We start from the raw sequence: 18,493 nt of genomic DNA, 5'->3' as shown, positions 1-18,493 counted from the left end.
AGTTCTGAATGGCTCTCGTTTGTTTGTAGATGTAGGAAATTATGGGATTTGGAATGATGCTATGATCTGACAAAGCTTTAAAATGAATTAATCAAAATTGTCTCTCCCCCCCCCCCCCCCTATAAAACCAAGCCAATTAAGCCTTTTCTGGACCTTTGCTCTCTGGATTGCTTTGTAGGAACCATTATGCAAATCAGTTTCGAATAAAGAACTGCCTCCTCCTCTCTCCAGTGTGAATAGAACACTGCCCTCCCCCCCCCAATATTTTCTATTCACACCCACATTGCTGCAGTGAAATTGGTTCACAGGTTTGTTAGATGAAATTCCTCAGTGCTGAAAATCAAGCCTATTTATGTCGAATGGTTCAGTGCTACCATTTAAATTACAAGTTGTATATCTCTCAATAGTATACTATTTGTTCCTCCAACTGAGAACAAGATACTAACAATAAGGCAAAAAATAAATAAAACAGGTGAATGCGTTGGACATGAATACTCGAACAGAGAATAAACAGAATTCAGCCTGCTGATGAATCACTGTAGTCAACATTACGAGTGTCTTTCGGGTTTTTTTTTTTGGTTTTTTTTTAGTGTAAAGCCACAAGGAAAAAGAATTACTTTGTTTTTGTGGCACATGGAAATTATACAAGAGGGTATTTATGCTCCAGTTGGCATTGTATTACACTCTCAACAACATCCGTTGTACAGATTAAGCACTTGAATAGCTTGCAATGAACAGAAAGTGGGAAGCCTGGTCCCGCCCTGTCATTCTTTAACACAGCCCCTGTTTCTGTCACTGAATGGGGTGGGGGATGCATCAGAATGCTGTGTGGCTTATCTATTTGTTTGTCTAGTTGCTACATGAACGGTCTGTTTATTACCATTTAAATAGCTCTTTTCATTTTGTGGTATTGTCAGTGGTGGTGGTGAGGGAAGGGATGTGAACAATCAGAATGAATTATTTGGAAAATAACGGATTGGATATTCCCCTACTTGTTGACAGCCAGTGGTCCAGGCTTTATATGTTCTCTTTCTCTGGCTAGTAGGAGACAGACTCTGGAAGAATGGAAGGCCAGAGTTGTACTAGACTATATAGCCGGGAACAGATTTAGGGAGTGGAGGAGAGTGCCGAGTTAATATAAATAACTACACTTGCTGTAATAATAAAAAATACAAACTCAGTAAGGTATGAGTGTTTCCTCTAATACAAACGGTTGAGTTGATTATATCACGAGAAGGTTAGTCCAGTAAAAACTTAGTGTAAAGGTCCATATATTGTATTAGACTATGAGTGTTGTTTCCTTTTATTTAATTTTAAGTTGGATGGACTTGTTTACAATGTAATATGACTTTATATATATATATATATTACTTGAATGTCTTATAGCTCCTGACGAAGGATCTCCAGATCCGAAACGTTGAGCGTTTGTACAATTTTGGTTGAAAGTTTCTTGAACATTTTTTACATTTCGGATAAGAAAAATAAAGAAACCTCTTTTGACATTTCATAGCACCAGAGCTAGTCTCCTCTTTTTCTCATTAGCCATTGCGCTAGAAGGCACCATCTCTTCATCGTCCACAAAGGTCCAGAATCTGCTCTGCTCTGACAGTTTCTTCTCTGCCTTAGAAACAGTGACGGTCCTGCTCTAGACGTGAAGAAGTATCCAAAGGAAGATTGGGACCTGTTACGTGTTGGGCCTGCTGGTCACTTGTGTCATAGGAATCTGCGTGAGAAGGTGTGAGCTTCTTTGAGCCATTGTAATAATCTCTTGTCACCCTAACCATCACCCCAACAGTGCTGGGTGTTGAAGCAGAAGGGTAAACAGGGTCAAAGAAACGAAGGGTTAAAAGTCAGCCAGGAATGCTGTGTTGGCTCCAACATGCCTGAAAGGGCAGGATGCTTTTGCTGCAGCAGTTCTCTCTTCCCAACTCTTGGCTCAGTCCTGCTCACACTTCAGTAACATATTCCTCCCTTCTACTGATCAGGGGAAGAAGTGATGGGAGGGGCGACAGCGGCCAAGCACAGGAAGTGAAATATTGCACATCCTTCCTTTACCAACCTGTGTTCAAGATGTCTGAAGATGCTCACAAGGGACATGTATTTATTTATTTAATGTATTTATTACATCTATAGCCCGCCTTTTTTTCCTTCAAGGAACCCAAAGCAGTGTACTTAATCCTCCTCTTCCCCCTCTCAATTTTCTCCTTACAACAACTCTGTGAGGTAATAATAATAATAATAATAATAATAATAATTTTATTTATTTATTACCCACCTCTCCCTTTGGATCAAGGTAGAGAACAACATTAGGTACAATAATACAATATAAATCAAATGCATTAAACTGATCAAAAGAGCATAGAAAACTGATACAATATTCAAATAATAATCAGGGCATCTTAAAAGTCTTAGGTTTAAAATTCATCTGGGTAAGCTTGCTGGAAGAGACTAGGCTTTATAGCCGACTTAAACTCGGAGACAGTATTAAGTTGATGAATCTCCTCTGACAGGCCATTCCACAGTTTGGGCAGAAGAAGAAAACGTTTTCTGGATAATAGTTGCCAGACTAGTTGTGGCTGACTGGAGTAAGTTCTCCCCAGAGGACCTGAGTGTGCGAGGCAGATTGTATGGGAGAAGGCGATCCCGCAGGTAACCTGGACTCAAACCATGTAGGTAATAAGCAACACTTTGTACTTTGCCTGGAAACTAATTGGCAGCCAGTGGAGTGTTTTTAATGTTGATGTAGGTTGGGCTAAGAGTCTGTGACTGGCCCAAAGTCACCCAGTGAGCTTCCCTGGCCACGTGGGGACTAGAACCTGGATCTCCCGACTCCAATTCAACACTCTAGCCACTAAGCCACACTGGCTTATCCTATGGATGGATGGCAAGTAGAGTATAGATTTGTGGCTCTACTCTACCTACCAAGCAGAAACCCAGCCTGTCATATTAGGTGGGTAGCACAGGTTTCAGAGGGTCTAACAGGCCATTGGATCCCACACAAGAAGTTCGAACCCTTTGTATGTATGCCCCCACATGCACTGTACTAGAGAAGTGTTATTTTATGATGGTGTGGGGTTTGTTTCTGCCCAAGGGCCAAATTAATTCTGGGCAAGTACACTGGACTGAGGGGGGGGGGCAGTAGCTGGGCCCATACTCCATTGCCCAGATCACACACACACATGATTGCCCCAAAATCCGTTCACACACTCATATATGCCTACATAAACACAATTACACAGTCACCCACACACATTTAGCATCATATACACATTACCTGTCCCCCACATCAGTGAGGCTTTATGTAGATTTTTGAAAGCCTGATTGTGAGAGCAGTGCTTATTAGGTCCAGTTGGCAAAGGGACAAGAACAAATTAGACACATAGGCATAACTGGGAAATAAATTGGCAACAACTTTATTGACTCACTTGAATAGGCTTGGCATAAGGCCTGGATCCTGTAATTGGCCAGCCCGCCTGCTGACCGATTTGCCTTCCTGGCCTGCATGCCAGGGGCACTGGTGGTTGATGGTAGAGCCAAGGACACACCATGGCTTGGACCACTACAGTGAACCCCTTTCTACCACCCTGGAGCATATCATTTCATGTACTGCTACTGTGAACCCCTTTCTACCTCCCCGGACATGGCCAGCTCGCAGCCCCCATGCTGGTCTGGTCTTGTTGCCATGTCCCTGTGATCCCTAATGGGAATCCTTGCCGTGGGAGAGCAGGGAGGCCGATCCCGTTCCCCTTCACCAATGGATCCAGCCCAATGCCTATCACACCTACATAAGTTGTGTCAAATGTAATAAAACGAAGCACCCACAGAGAATATACTAATAGTCCAGATCAACTTATTTATAATGGAGTTAATCTTGCAATGGGAAAGGCAAAATACTTGCACAGTCTTTGCCGATTGCTGTGCAGGTAAAATTCCTTCCCAGCCCCATTAACTGGCGACTACTTCTGCCATTGCAAGACATCTTACTACCAGGAGTGGGTGGGTGGGGAAGCCAGCAACTGCAATCCTGGAGCCGCATGGGAGGACTGCCTGACGTTGAACTGGAGGCAGAACAAAAGAGAGATTTAACTCTGCTGGTTCTGCCTCTTTGGCCACACCCATCATCACACTGATTGGCTCAGCAGTCCCCTCCTGGGAAGAACATGCTGCTGTTGTGTCTGTGATGCTGCGGGGACTGTAATACCTCACCGCCCTCCACCAGCCTTTCTCCCTTCGCTGCCGGCCAGCACAACGCCTCACAATTCATTGCTCCCCGTTAAGCGTGGAACTTGGCTTGCAGTGGGGGAAGAGGTAATTTTTCAGTTTGGGTTCACAGCATTGGGGAGAAAAGTCTTAGCGCCTGCCCTTATTTATTTATTTATTACATTTATATACCAGGCTACCTGAGAGAGCGCCTTCTCCCTTACCAACCTGCCCGGTCACTGAGGTCATCCGAGGGCCTGCTCCTGGTGGTTCCACCTAGATCCATCCTCCGATTGGAATCCACCAGGGGAAGAGCCCTCAGCGTGGTGGCGCCCCTCCTGCGGAATTCCCGGCCTCTGGAGGTCAGACAGGCGCCAACCTTGTACTCCTTTCGGCGCCTCCTGAAAACATCTTTATCCCAAGAAGCCTTTCTCTAACATGCAGCCTTGGATTACTGTTATTGCTTCTTTTAAATTTTGTTTTAACTGTTTTTATTCTGTTTTTATTTTCATTTTACCTTGTACACCGCTCTGAAATTTTTCAATGGGGAGCGGTATATAAATTATATTATTATTATTTATTTATTTATTTATTTATTTATTTATTTATTTATATACCACCATCAGTGTACATGGTGCTGTACAGAGTAAAACAGTAAATAGCAAGACCCTGCTGCATAGGCTTACAATCTAATAAAATCATAGTAGAACAATAAGGAGGGGAAGAGAATGCAAACAGGCACAGGGTAGGGTAAACAGGCACAGGGTAGGGTAAAACTAACAGTATAAAGTCAGAACAACATCAAGTTTTAAAAGCTTTAGGAAAAAGAAAAGTTTTCAGCTGAGCTTTAAAAGCTGCGATTGAACTTTGTAAATATTCTAAATAAATAAAATAAATAAATAAATAAATTGTGGGAACATCCTTGAACTGTGTTTTGTGCTACTAGCTTAGGGACAGTGATAAGAAACAGAGAAAGAAGCCCTCACAGAGGGAACATATGTAGGAGTGGATCCCCCAGAAATTCCTCCGAAATTTTTCAATGGAGAGCAGTATATAAATATTCTAAATAATAATAATAATAATAATAATAATAATAATAATAATAATAATAAATAATATACCGCCTCATACCTGAAGCTCTCTGGGCAGTTTACAAAAGTTAAAAACAGTAAACATTAAAAATATACAAAATTTAAAACCATCAAAAACATAAAAAAAACCAACAGTATAAATACAACAGTATCCATTTAAAACAACACTTCTGGTCTCCAATTATTATTATTATTATTATTATTATTATTATTATTATTATTATTATTATTATTATTATTATTATTGCATTTATATCCAGCCTTTTTCTTTCTTTCTTTCTTTATTACATTTTTATACCACCCAATAGCTGAAGCTCTCTGGGTGGTTCACAAAAATTAAAACCATTAGGAACATAATAAAACATCCAACAAGCTAAAAACCCAAATACAAAATAAAATATAAAAAGCGCAACCAGGATAAAACCACACAGCAGAAATTGATATAGGATTAAAATACAGAATTAAAACAGCAAAGTTTAAATTTAGATGTTAAAATACTGAGAAAATAAAAAGGTCTTCAGCTGGCGACGAAAGGAGTACAGTGTAGGCGCCAGGCGGACCTCTCTGGGGAGCTCTTTCCACAGCCAGGGTGCCACAGTGGAGAAGGCCCTCCTCCTAGTAGCCACCTGCCTCACTTCCTTTTTTCCTCCAAGGAACCCAAGACAGCGTACATAATCCTCCTCCTCCTCCTCCTCTCCACTTTATCCTCACAACAACCCTGTGAGATGGGTTGGACTGAGAGTCTGTGACTGGCCAAAAGTCATCTGGTGGGTTTCCATGGCTGAGTGTGGACTAGAATCCGGATCTCCTGACTCCCAATCCAACCCTCTATCCACTACGCCACACTGGCTTCTCATTATTTTATTTTTCTCCCAGTCTGGTACTCCAAACACCACCTGACAGCTTGAACTTCTATTTCAAATTTCTCAGCATTCTCCTCAGTGTAGCATCACTTTGGGGCATTAAGGGAAACTAAAATGGTTGCTCCCAACCCACCAATCACACAGAGGTTTTTGGAGCATTACTGCTTCTTGGCAGAGTTGCCAGGGGAGCCCACCAGGTCAAACAAGGGAGGAGGTGGCCTTCCAGAAGGTTCTTTGCCCAGGCATCAAATTCGCAAGGGCTGTGAAGAGTGTTCACTTTCCTAGTGGCCCCTCATGGAACATGGCATCAGCTGCAGGGGGACAGAAGAAAAGATGGAATAAAAACACTTCATGATTAGGCCATGGAAGCAGCAGCCATGTCTGCTGCCTCAAAAAAAGAAAACTCTAAATGTAGACCTTCGTCAAGGTGAGGCTATCTCCTGTTTAGATAAAATGATTATAAGGGTTTGCTTTTGAAACTGTAATATCCTTTGTATCAGTTCTTCTGCAAGTACATAATTAACCTGTCAGCCCACCCTGCAATAATAACTGTGATAGACAGGAAATATATTAGGAAGGAACTTCTGTGTGATATGCTTTCAAACCCTGTGCTATCCTTCAACTAGCTTTTTTTTTTAATTAGGCCTTGGGCATTAGCAGATTGTAATGAATTGTCATATTACTGTTATCAATATTATTTTTTCTTCTGAAAGAAAGAATAATTAAAAAGCGGCGACGAAAACTGCATTTGGGGGTGTTTGTGGAGATTAAAGTTTAAAATAAAAGTGCCATTTTGCGATGTGCACTTAAAGAATATTTGTGAATGTTTACATGTTAAATATAGAAAATGTCTGAAATACTATTTAAGAGGGGAAAGTTATATTCAAAAATAAATCATATAGTAAAAAAATAATCAGAATATAACCTTGATATTGGAAAAGTTGGCATTTAAAATGGAACACACAGAATTTCAGAGATATGGGGCCTTGCTAGACCCAGCCGGATAAGCCGGCAGGGAGGCGGGGCGACGGTGGGCTAACTTTAGTGCGCGCCGCCCCGCCTCCTAGACGGCCGACACCCAGGGTCTCTGGAAGCCCTGTAGCGTCGGCCATTTTTGTTTTCAATTTAAAGAGGCCATGTGCGCCCCGAAGCCGCCGGACAAGGTAAGCGCCTTTTAAAAAAAAATTAAGGCCCCCCCGCTCCTGATCCCCCCTGCCATCCCTGATGCCTCCCTGCCCACTCTTTCCCCGCCCGTCCTCCCTCTCCCCAATGTCCGTGTCGCCCATCCTCCCTCCCCCCAATGCCCGTGTCGCCCATCCTCCCTCTCCCCGATGTCCGTGTCGCCCGTCCTCCCTCTCCTCGATGCCCATGTCGCCCTTCCTCCCTCTCCCTGATGCCATCCCGGTGCCCGGCCTTCTCCCCCCCTCTCCTGCCGGGTCCGGCCTTCCCCCCCCCGGGATCCCCCCCTGGCACGATGGGCACAGTGCTCGTATGAACGCTGTGCCCAGTCCGTGGTTTTTCCCAGCTACTCGCGAGTAAGCGAGTAGCCGCAAAAAGCCACGGACCTTGCTAGATGTTCCGCAGCCCCGGCCTCAGGCCGGGGCTGTGGAAAAGGCGCGCCATAAGCGAATTCGCTTATGGCGCGTTAAGGGAGGTTTCAGTGCAGCCTGACCCCGGATTCCCCTGTGCGTCATCTGGACGCACAGCAGGGAAACCGGGCCTCATAGCGCGCTAAGGCCTCGTCTAGCAAGGCCCATGGTATGGCTGATAATATGAAAACCCAATGCCTGATGGGACATCTTGAAGGTTTCATTAAGACCTGATCTATACATACAACAGAAAGAGGTGGTGGATTCCCAAGATGGTAGAATAGACTGCCCTGCTAAAGGCTGCCTAACTTTTGAAGTATTTTCTTAAATATAGTTTCCTCTCTCAAATCCAGCAAGTCATTCCTTGTATGAGAATTGTTAGCAAAAACAGATTTTGAGGCCAACTTCTGGGAGATGAGTTGATAATCTTGCAATATTTAAGCCTGGGCTACACTGCATGTGTAGACCAGGGGATCATCTACACCTAAGGGTGTAGCAGGAGGGAGGGGGAGGATTGCGGACTTACCTGCTTCTGTGATCCTCCCCCAGCTTGTATACGGCCACATGACAACCCAGAAGGGAAGAGGGACATTGCATGTGCCATTTTTAATTTTGTTTTTAGAAAAGGAGCCAGTTGTGTGGCCCCAATCTAGGGTGAAATATAAATTTTAAAAAACCACCATGCCCGCCCACCCCTGCCATCCCAGGAATGGCAAGATTGTTGCTGCCCCACCCCCAAAGGGCACAAAGCCTCCCCCTGAACAGCTCTGTGAGTTTGGTTTGCATCCAAGGAAGCCTCCTCAGACGAAGAGGAGGAGGACAACTTACCCACAGGAGAGGGTGATTCCTCCCCCACAGCCAGGCAGGAAATCAACACACAGAGGGAGGAGGTCGCAGGTCCATCAGAGGAGTCACAGGTTAGCCAGACCCTTGCCCCGCCTGACGTTCTGGAGAAGGAGGCAGAGAAGGAGATGGTGACACCACCCAGCCCTCGAGAGCAGAGGTGAAGAAAGAGGGCTGAGCAGATGCAGGCAGTGAGGAGGAGTGTGCGCATGAAAAACCGGCAGGGGGAAAGATGCAAGCCTAAATAGGAGGCAGGTGTAACAAGGCACAGCTAGACTCTGGGTGGGGCCAGACTGGCAGGAATAGAAAAGGAGGAAGCCAATTGCTGGCTCAGTCTGGCAAACACCTTTTCCTTCCCTCCCAGTTGCCAGTACCTTGCTTCGCTTCCTGACTCTGACCTTGGCTTCTCGACTCAGACCGGCTTACTGACTACGCATATATGGGATCCTGACATCCTGGACAACAGACTCAGCTCTTGACTTGGATTGGACTTCAGACTGGGTATTGACACCATGATATCAGCATTCCTCATTTCTGGCTGGATCCAGAGTGGTAGGATTAAGTTCCAGCTTCATTGGACTTTCCCTCATGGCTGAACTGCTGCTTCTGCCTGAAAGACTGGGACTTTATCTTTGCAGCAGCTGGCTTGTGTTTGCATTCCTGGCCAGAGATTTATGGCCGGGTAATTGACCAGTGTAATAAAACACTTAACAGATAGCGCTTTCAGCTCCTGCCTGTTTCATAAAACTGTGCCAGTTTTGAAAGCCAGAGGAGGTGGGAAGAAGCTGGGATGCGCATCCACACACCCATGGAATTTGGGATCTTCCCAAGATCGTGGGGAAAATCAGGATAACTGAGGTCTCAGTTATCCTGGAGAAAGTCTCTGCTCATTCCTGGTTGCCCCCAGGATCCCCTGTGCATCACATGGACACAGAGGGATGCTCCTGAGCTGATCCCGGAATAACTGCATGGTATAGACATGCCCCAGGCTTAACAGAAAGAACAAATAGTTTGCTTACCTTCGCTGCCTTTTTTCCTTTACTGGCCCTGGTCTTGCACTGTAAACAATGGTGTGATGCACAGAAATTCAACAGGTAAGGTATTACATGGAAATGAAGTGCTGGGAAACATGTTAATCTTTTAAGGTGCTGGCGATTGCATAGAAGCAGGGTCAGAAATAAACGGTAATCCTTAATGAGCCATACTCGTTGGACATGCTTGAATGGGATGATCTATTCAGAAGAAACAGAAAACTGCATGATAACCCCACTTTCAAGGAAAGAAAAAAGAAAAAACAGGTTGAACTTGTAATGGTCAAATAACTGGCTTTTTTTGTCCCTATGAGATGAGTCACTATACAGATGGAGAACTGAGGCCTAAAGATACCAACTTGTCCAAGACTATGCAAGGAGAGTGAAATCACATGTTAGGCTTCACTTAGGCCACAGCTAGACCTAAGGTTTATCCTGGGATCATCCAGGGTTCGCCCCTGCCTGAGCACTGGATCCCCTGTGTGTCACCTAGATGAACAGGTTTGATCCCTGGATGATCCAGGGATAAACCTTAGGTCTAGCTATGGCCCCAGTCTCTAGAATTCCCCCTCAATGGAGACTCATTTTGTCCCTTGTTAAAAAGCTTTCTGCCTGATGGCTAGTAAAAAAAAACAAAAAACTTCCCAGTTTAGAAAGTTTGGGAAATGTGAATAGTTTCAACACTTGATTTGTGTTTGAACATGCTGCACTGAATTGTTGATCTTTTTTTACCATTGACTTAATGCCTGCTCGGGGTATGCGCTCCGCAACAAAAATCCAGGGGTCTGACCAACCTCCGACAGACCTCCAAAATCATGGTGCAGTTAGCCGTGGTGTGGTTAGAAGATCATTCTGAGCTCCGAATGGATCTGTAGGTATCTGAAGGACTTTTAGGTGACATGAGAACTCATTTCATGTTGATGGATGGCTAACTGAACATTCCCATTTTAAGAAGATGCTGAGGGAGAGGTAGTTTTGAGATTCACATCTGTGGCTAACCAATAGCCACAGTCTCCTCCCTGTCCCACCTTCAATCACGGTACTTAGGGGGAGGGATTGCAAATTATAAAAGAATTAGCTTGCCCATTATAGTGCAAGTTGACTAAGAGCTCCATCAGACGAGTGTTTTATTGCACACTGGCTACTGGCCATTCTTGGGTCCCTCTCATGACATTGTCTGCCTCTTGTGCTCCTCCTACCCTTCTTTGCATGACAAAAAAAATCCCAGTAAGTCTGACTTAGTTTTTGAGATGGAACTTGCCACTATCTCCTACTGTGTGCAGGAGAAACAGCACGATCAAAGTGGCCCACTGAATGGGCCATGTGCACTTTGTTTACTTCCTCTTTCGAAAGAGGAAGTAATGAGGGACAAACACACAGGTGGAGAAGTGACGGTAAGGAAACGTGATTTTCCCCGGTGCGATGACACTCTGAGACAACTGAGGGCCACATACTAGTCACTTACCACATGGCACTGTACCATGGAGCCATCTTACTATGTGGGGCCTTCAGCTATGTGAAGAAGAATTCATCAATGATTTCAGTTTGTGGTTAAGTCTTGTTTTACAACCCTTTCAAATTCCCAAGTCACTGCAAACAGATGGGGATGGTAGATGTAACCACACAGTTGAAAACTTCAGATTTCCTCTTCACACGCAATGGGGTCTGCTTCAAGTTTTACTCCACGAATCTTGTTGCAGGCTCATAGAGCCAACCTTTCAGCTGCTCCCACGTGGCTCCCCTTCATCTGTTTCCACCTTATGTCTGACGGCTTTCCATTAAAATATGCATAGCGAGAAGCAGACCAAGACTGGGCAAAAATGTGCTTTGTCAGGTATAAAGGCAAGTCTATGGAATTTCTGTAAAATAGATAAGTACCCTACTTTCAGCCTGTACATTATATGTTTTACACCTATTGTTTCTTCTCACTCATGTAATTATTGCCCATTAATATTAAAGAGTAAAAAGATGAAGGAGCTTTTTTTTCTCTGCGGAGTATAAATGGTATCGCTAATCATTTCCAACAATTATGGTAAAACAGCATTGACATTTTCAGCTCCTTAAAATTATGCAAATCACAGAGTGGCAAAGAACTGTAGTTCTTTTCTCTAATAGAACACTGCTGTTTAAAGTGGTGTTGTATGTCAAGTAGGTTAAGGTGTGAGTACTTTGATTAGAATGCTCCTCCCTTCCACCCCCGTCTTTCCTGCAGGAAAAAAACTGTATACCACTGTCCTTATTATAATTCAGGCTGAAGTACATTATTATTATTTTGAACACACGGCTGCAAGTGCAAAGCTAAAGGAAATGTGACTCAAATCCGGCCTGTCCTGCATTAAAGTCATCCAGAGTTTGTTTCTCTGAGTACAGGAGAGCAGATTCCGAGTGTGTAGATTGGCCTGCATCTCATAAACACTGTTTAGTAGAGATGTCTGGGAATTTTGTTTCTGTTCATAGATCATGTGAACATGTCCCATTTACGATCCCCAATGTGAACGTGAGCAAGGGCATTTCTTTTCCTTCAAGGCAGTTTGCAAATTCCTGTTTTTCAACATTTGAAAAAACAGATGTTGTGATGATGATGATGATGAAGAAGAAGAAGAAGAAGAAGAAGAAGAAGAAGAAGAAGAAGAAGAAGAAGAAGAAGAAGAATGAAATGCTGGCTTCAATGAAGTAACTGTTCAAAGAATTCGCAGTGTCAGTTCACCACAGTCATCGGCCTTAGCTAGACCTACTTTATAATCCAGGACGGAGGAGAGAAGATCTTGCGTTGTGTTTAACACAAGATCCCTCCTCTGTTTACACGTGAGGCGCAACCACCTTGGGGTTCACCCTGTGATAAAGCCTGGTCTAGCTAAGGCCATCTAGTCCATTTCATACATGCATGCTCATCCCTCAATGACTGCAGCATCAAGAGATGACCTACTTGTTTTCAACTTTCACAGACCAATCACCACATATAGACGTCTTGTTCTGAAGTAACATTGTCTGGCTCTATAATGGCCTTGAGAAAGCCTGAAAACTATTGAGTTAAATCCAAAACTGTACAAGCAGACACCCTTGCTCTCATTCTCCTTGCACCCCCACATGTCCCCACAGAACATTCCCCAGCATATTCACGGGAACACAGGAAGCTGCAGAGTAAAAGGGAAATCTCTTCCCTCAGCAGTTTCCATTCCATTGATAGGATTGGAAAATTCCATTGTTCCATTGATAGCATTGGAAACAACCCATTGTTCTGAAATAACATAGTAGGAGCATCATTTTCTCTCTCACATTGCATTGTTCCATTAATTTTCGTTATTAAAGATGGAATTTATTTTATTTTTCATTTGTAAACTAATTTCATTTGTTTCAGACCAAATTGAACTGAATGAGCTCCTTTTTGGTTCCATTTTTCAGTTTTAAAAACAAATCAAAGGCACACTACTATAACACATTGGGCCCATTCAGAAGACACCTTAAACCATGTCTTTAACCATGGGGGTTAAGCCAGAAAGCTGGGCTGTGTTTAGAAGACACCATAAACCATGGCTTTAACCATGGTGAATAAGGCTTTTCACTTTATTCACCATGATTAAAGCCATGGTTTAAGGTGTCTTCTGAACACAGCCTGGCTTTCTGGCTTAACCATCGTGGTTAAAGCCATGGTTTAAGGTGTCTTCTGAACAGGCCCACAATGTTCCCCTAATGTTCTAGAGCAGACCACACAAAGTATGATCTGCCAAGCCAAACACAGCTCACCAGCCATCAGCAGGGATTCAACCAATCTCTTATACTTCCTACAAAGCTGGGAGTGCAGGCCTAGATTGGCAGCAAATGCAGGTGTTTATTGCATCTCTGATAGGCCATCATCTAAGGCTTGTAGGTTGTACTTGACTTGTTGGGTTGCAAACTGTGAACACCTACACTAGAATTGGGGTGCATATGTGTGCAAACTCTTTGGAAGAAGGAGCATTGGAGAATACTCATAGGAATTACTGAAAAATTTCCAATTATTTAAGATACTAACTTTTGTTCTAAACATCCTCAGGACTTACAGCTTTACAACGTTCTGTAAAACCACAGCACTCTCCAGTACCAAGAGGAAACATGAAGTCCTGCATGTGATGGCTGCTAATGCTATCCAAATCCTGTGTCACCCACAAGTTGTTTGATGCATTCCATTCCAATGATTAAAAGCTCTAATTTCTTTCCCCAGCATTTGGGACGTATTGATTATTTTAACTCCTTTTTCATGGAAGAAATAAAACAACTCTCTCCTTATCTTTTAATTTCAATTTAACTTGAAAAATTAAAAATGCCTGCCACATAATTGAAGTAAAATTATCTACCACTTTCCAGGCCTCCCTGTTCTGTTCAACTTTACTTGGGGAATGAAATCCAAGATGGCGATCAAGTAAGCCACATTTTATATGTGAATAATCCACTGCTTTGCAGTAGGCTGGCTTACTCCACTGAAACTGAATATTTATTCACAAAACCTCCTGCCTCTTAGGCCACAGCTAGACCTAAGGTTTATCCTGGGATCATCCAGGGTTTGCCCCTGCCTGAGCACTGGATGAACGTAGACGTGTGTAACGTAGATGAACAGGTTTGACCCCTGGACGATCCAGGGATAAACCTTAGGTCTAGCTATGGCCTAAGTCTTCAGCTTATATCAAAGTGAATGATGAGGTCCCTAGGAGCCCACCTCATCTGCTTGCCGAGTACTGGCCAGCTGGCTGGCCCTTTTCTGGCTGAGCCGGCTGGCGAGTGCTCAGTGTTGTGCGTGTTTGAGGCCTCTGAAAAGTGTGAAATTTTCACACTTTCCAGAGGCCTCAAACAGGTGCTTTCCCTCCCTTGTCTCCACACCCATCAAGGGCTTGAAAGGACCTCTTAAAACTTCAGCCCCAATGGGTGAGGGAGGAGGGAGAGGCACAGGAAAGTGCACTTTGGGGGCCTCTGGAAAGTATGCAATTCCCCTAGCCATGTTAATGGTGTGGCTGGCGGAATCTGCACACTTTCCAGAGGCCCAAAGAGTCCACTTTCCATCCCCCCCTGCACCTCTTGGTGCCTGAAAAGGCCTCTTAATGCTTGCATTAAGCCTTTAAGACTCCATTGGCGAGGTGGGGTGGACTAATGCAATTTTCCCAGGATTGGGGAAATTGTGCATTTCCCCCGTGCCTGACAGGATCAGTGCCACAAGGGACCTTGGGGTGAAAATCCACCCCACTCATTTGCCGGGGCTTGAGGGTCCAAGCATGGGGTGTCCAGTGAGTTCTAAGTTCCCTGCATATTTTTGACCCATACCTATTTTACCAGAGCAGTTCTATACCTTGCGTCAAATCGTTACAATCCCATCATAGTGTCTCTATATCACCCTTGCACATTTATACCTTGTAGGATACCCAATGACATTTGTTGTGGCATTTTGAATAATGTGGAATAAAAAGCAGGAAATAACAGTAGGCAGGATCTACACTACTGCATTATTATTATTATTATTATTATTATTATTATTATTGTTTACATTAATTTACCACGCCATAGCCAAAGTTCTCTGGGAAGTTTGCAAAGATTAAAACACTCAACATTAAAAACCAAAATGCAAAATTTAAAAACATAAAAAGCATAAAAACAGATTAAATATAATATCCATTTATAATGGTATTGAAATGCACTGATGACTGTTGGGGTCCATGACACATTCCATATGCCATTTTTAAATCGCTTTCAAACTGCTATATCCTGCTTGGTGTAGATCTAGACTGTGAATGTGGTATATGGAATGCGTAATGTGCCCACCAGTTACCAGTGTACTTCCATACAGCTAGCCAGTATTAGTGTAACCCAGGAGAGCCCTGGTAAACTCTTTCCCTGTGATTAGAAGCTAGACACGTCAGTCACAATCTTCAGCCCCCAATTCCCCCTCTCCCTTGTCTCCACTCCGGTGCTTTTCTTACATGGAAAGCTTGGGTGGGGGGGACATTGCCATTTTGTAGACACAATCTCTCGGACTCCTTTTGCCTCTGAATCTCCAAACCACTCACAAAACCAGGTTCACCTCAGAGCAATTTGGAGGGAGTCCACTTCACCTCAGACATCGGCCTTTGCTGGACCAGGCTATATCCCAGGGTAATACCCGGGATCATCCCTGTGCATCCAGATGATACACAGGGGATCCCGGGTTCAGGCAGGGATCAACCCTCCCTGGCCCCTGGATATAGCCCTACCCTCTAGCCCCGCTTTTTCCATGGTCCCAGGCTGAGCCCGGGAAGGTGTGGCCCGTTTCCACAGCTTCACCCGTTCCGTGTGATTACTCGCACGGAGCCGGGAGCTTCACACGGGGCACAGTGCTCCTCAGGAGCACTGCGCCCATCGGAGGCAGGGTGGGGGGGAGCAGGGAAATCATTTTTTTAAAAAAAACAACAACTTACTTTTCATCGCTTGTGCACAGCCGGCCCTTTAAAAGTTTTAAAAAATGGTGGGCGCGACGGCTCTCTTGTTGAGGTCGCCTCGCCTGACGTGTAAACGAGGGAGGGATCTTGCATTATTCACAATGCGAGGTCACCCCTCCTCCATCCTGCATTATCCTGTAGGTCTAGCTAAGGCCATCCAGTTCTCTCTGAAGTGGCCTGCTTTGGCTCAGGATTTGGGATTCACCTAAATCTGATGTCCCCCCTCCTAAAATGAGCTCTTTTGCTCAACAGGCACTTTCATGAATGGTTTGTCACCAAGCAGCACATGTATGAATGCGAGCAACTCTTGAAAGCCATGCTCTGACTTCCTCTTCAATACCACTTTTTTGGACTCTGACAAATAAAGGCTATTTGCTCCCTTACTGGCTGTATAGCACAATCCTATTCCCTAGTGACCTTATTTATTTCAACCATTTTTCATTTCAGACTTAGCCTGCCTAGGCTGTGATTGAAACCTGAACATTAATCAAATAAAAGAAGGCAGGAAAAAAGAAAATTAAATAAATGCTTTACCAGGCTACCTCGGCTCGCCTTAGTTTCTTTTAGAATTCCCCCACCCCACCCCCACCCCCTTTCTTCTCTTCTCTCTCAGGTATAGATAGCAAAATTGGATAGAAAACAACTACTCCTTCTCTGTTTTCTTCTAAAATTATATATCCAACTCCATTCCATTTCAGTAGTGTTAAGTTCAGTTCACTTGCGATTGTATATTATTTATTTTTTTATCAATTTATCCCCAAGACTCAGTGGGATACTGATTGAAAAGCTTAGGTGAAGAATGTCAGAACGAATATTGAAGAAAAAATGTTTATCCCATGCACTGTGAGTCTGGGGTCTGCCTTAACAACTTTTCTTCCACCCGTTTTTTTCCCTGACTCTAAGCTGTCACCTGAGTAAATTGATTTAAAAGAAGGGGGGAACTGAAAGGAAAACACAATCTCTGTTCTATTAATATGTCACAGCAACCCAATAGTGAGGTTTCGAATTGTTTTCTTCAAATAATAGCGAAAAGGTGGCTTGGATTTCACACCTGGGCTTGATTGCCCATTTGGTTCCAACCAGTGGGAACAGCTCCAGAAAAAGTTAAATATGCTAAAAATCCTATTAAACTGGAGAGAGGGTGCTTCGATGCTTAAATATGCCTGATTTCAAAGGCATTGAAGTATGGTTGAACATCTGTAGATTAATTCAACCTAGCATATTTATTTATTTATTGAAGTGTTTATTTTTATTGCATTTTTTATCCCACCTTTTTTTCTCCAATTATTATTATTATTATTATTATTATTTATTTATTTATTTATTTATATAGTACCATCAATGTACATGGTGCTGTACAGAGTAAAACAGTAAATAGCAAGACCCTGCCGCATAGGCTTACAATCTAATAAAATCATAGTAAAGCAATAAGGAGGGGAAGAGAATGCAAATAGGTACAGGGTAGGGTAAGCAGGCACAGGGTAGGGTAAAACTAACAGTAGAAAGTAACAGTAGAAGTCTGCACAACATCAAGTTTTAAAAGCTTTAGGAAAAAGAAAAGTTTTTAGTTGAGCTTTAAAAGCTGCGGTTGAACTTGTAGTTCTCAAATGTTCTGGAAGAGCGTTCCAGGCGTAAGGGGCAGCAGACGAAAATGGACGAAACCGAGCAAGGGAAGTAGAGGCCCTTGGGCAGGCGAGAAACATGGCATCAGAGGAGCGAAGAGCACGAGCGGGGCAATAGTGTGAGATGAGAGAGGAGAGATAGGAAGGAACCAAAGGCAGCATACATAATCCCCCTCTCCATTTTTCTCCTCGCAACAACAACCCTGAGAGGGAGGTTGGGTTGAGAGTCTGTGGCATTAGCTTTATCCCGGGATCGTCCCGGGGTCATCCCTGCCTGCTCCCGGGATCCCCTGTGTGTCATTTAGATGCACAGGGATGACCCCAGGATGATCCCGGGATAAACCTTAGGTCTAGCTAAGGTCTGTGACTGGCCCAACATCACCCAGTGAGCTTCCATGGACATGTGGGGACTGGAACCCAGATCTCCCGACTCCCAGTTCAGCACTCTAGCCACTACGCCACACTAGCTCTCTCTTATTTAAAGTGTTTCTAGGCAGCCTTTCAGCACCACCTTTTTGGTGTGCTTTTATTATTTATTTAATTTATTTATTACATTTTTATACCACCCAATAGCCGAAGCTTTCTGGGCAGTTCACAAAAATTAAAACCATAATAAAACAACCAATTTAAAAACACAAATACAAAATACAGTATAAAAAGTACAACCAGGTTAAAACCAATCAGCAAAAATTGATATAAGATTAAAATATAGAGTTAGAACAGTAAAATTTAAATTTAAGTTAAAATTAAGTGTTAAAATACTGAGAGAATAAAAAGGTCTTCAACTGGCGACAAAAGCAGGTCAGTGTAGGTG

Source organism: Elgaria multicarinata, chromosome 4 (assembly GCF_023053635.1).
Source record: "Elgaria multicarinata webbii isolate HBS135686 ecotype San Diego chromosome 4, rElgMul1.1.pri, whole genome shotgun sequence".
NCBI classification, from domain to species: Eukaryota; Metazoa; Chordata; class Lepidosauria; order Squamata; family Anguidae; genus Elgaria; species Elgaria multicarinata.
The sequence above is the reverse complement of the archived record's forward strand: the minus strand, read 5'-3'. Positions refer to the sequence as shown.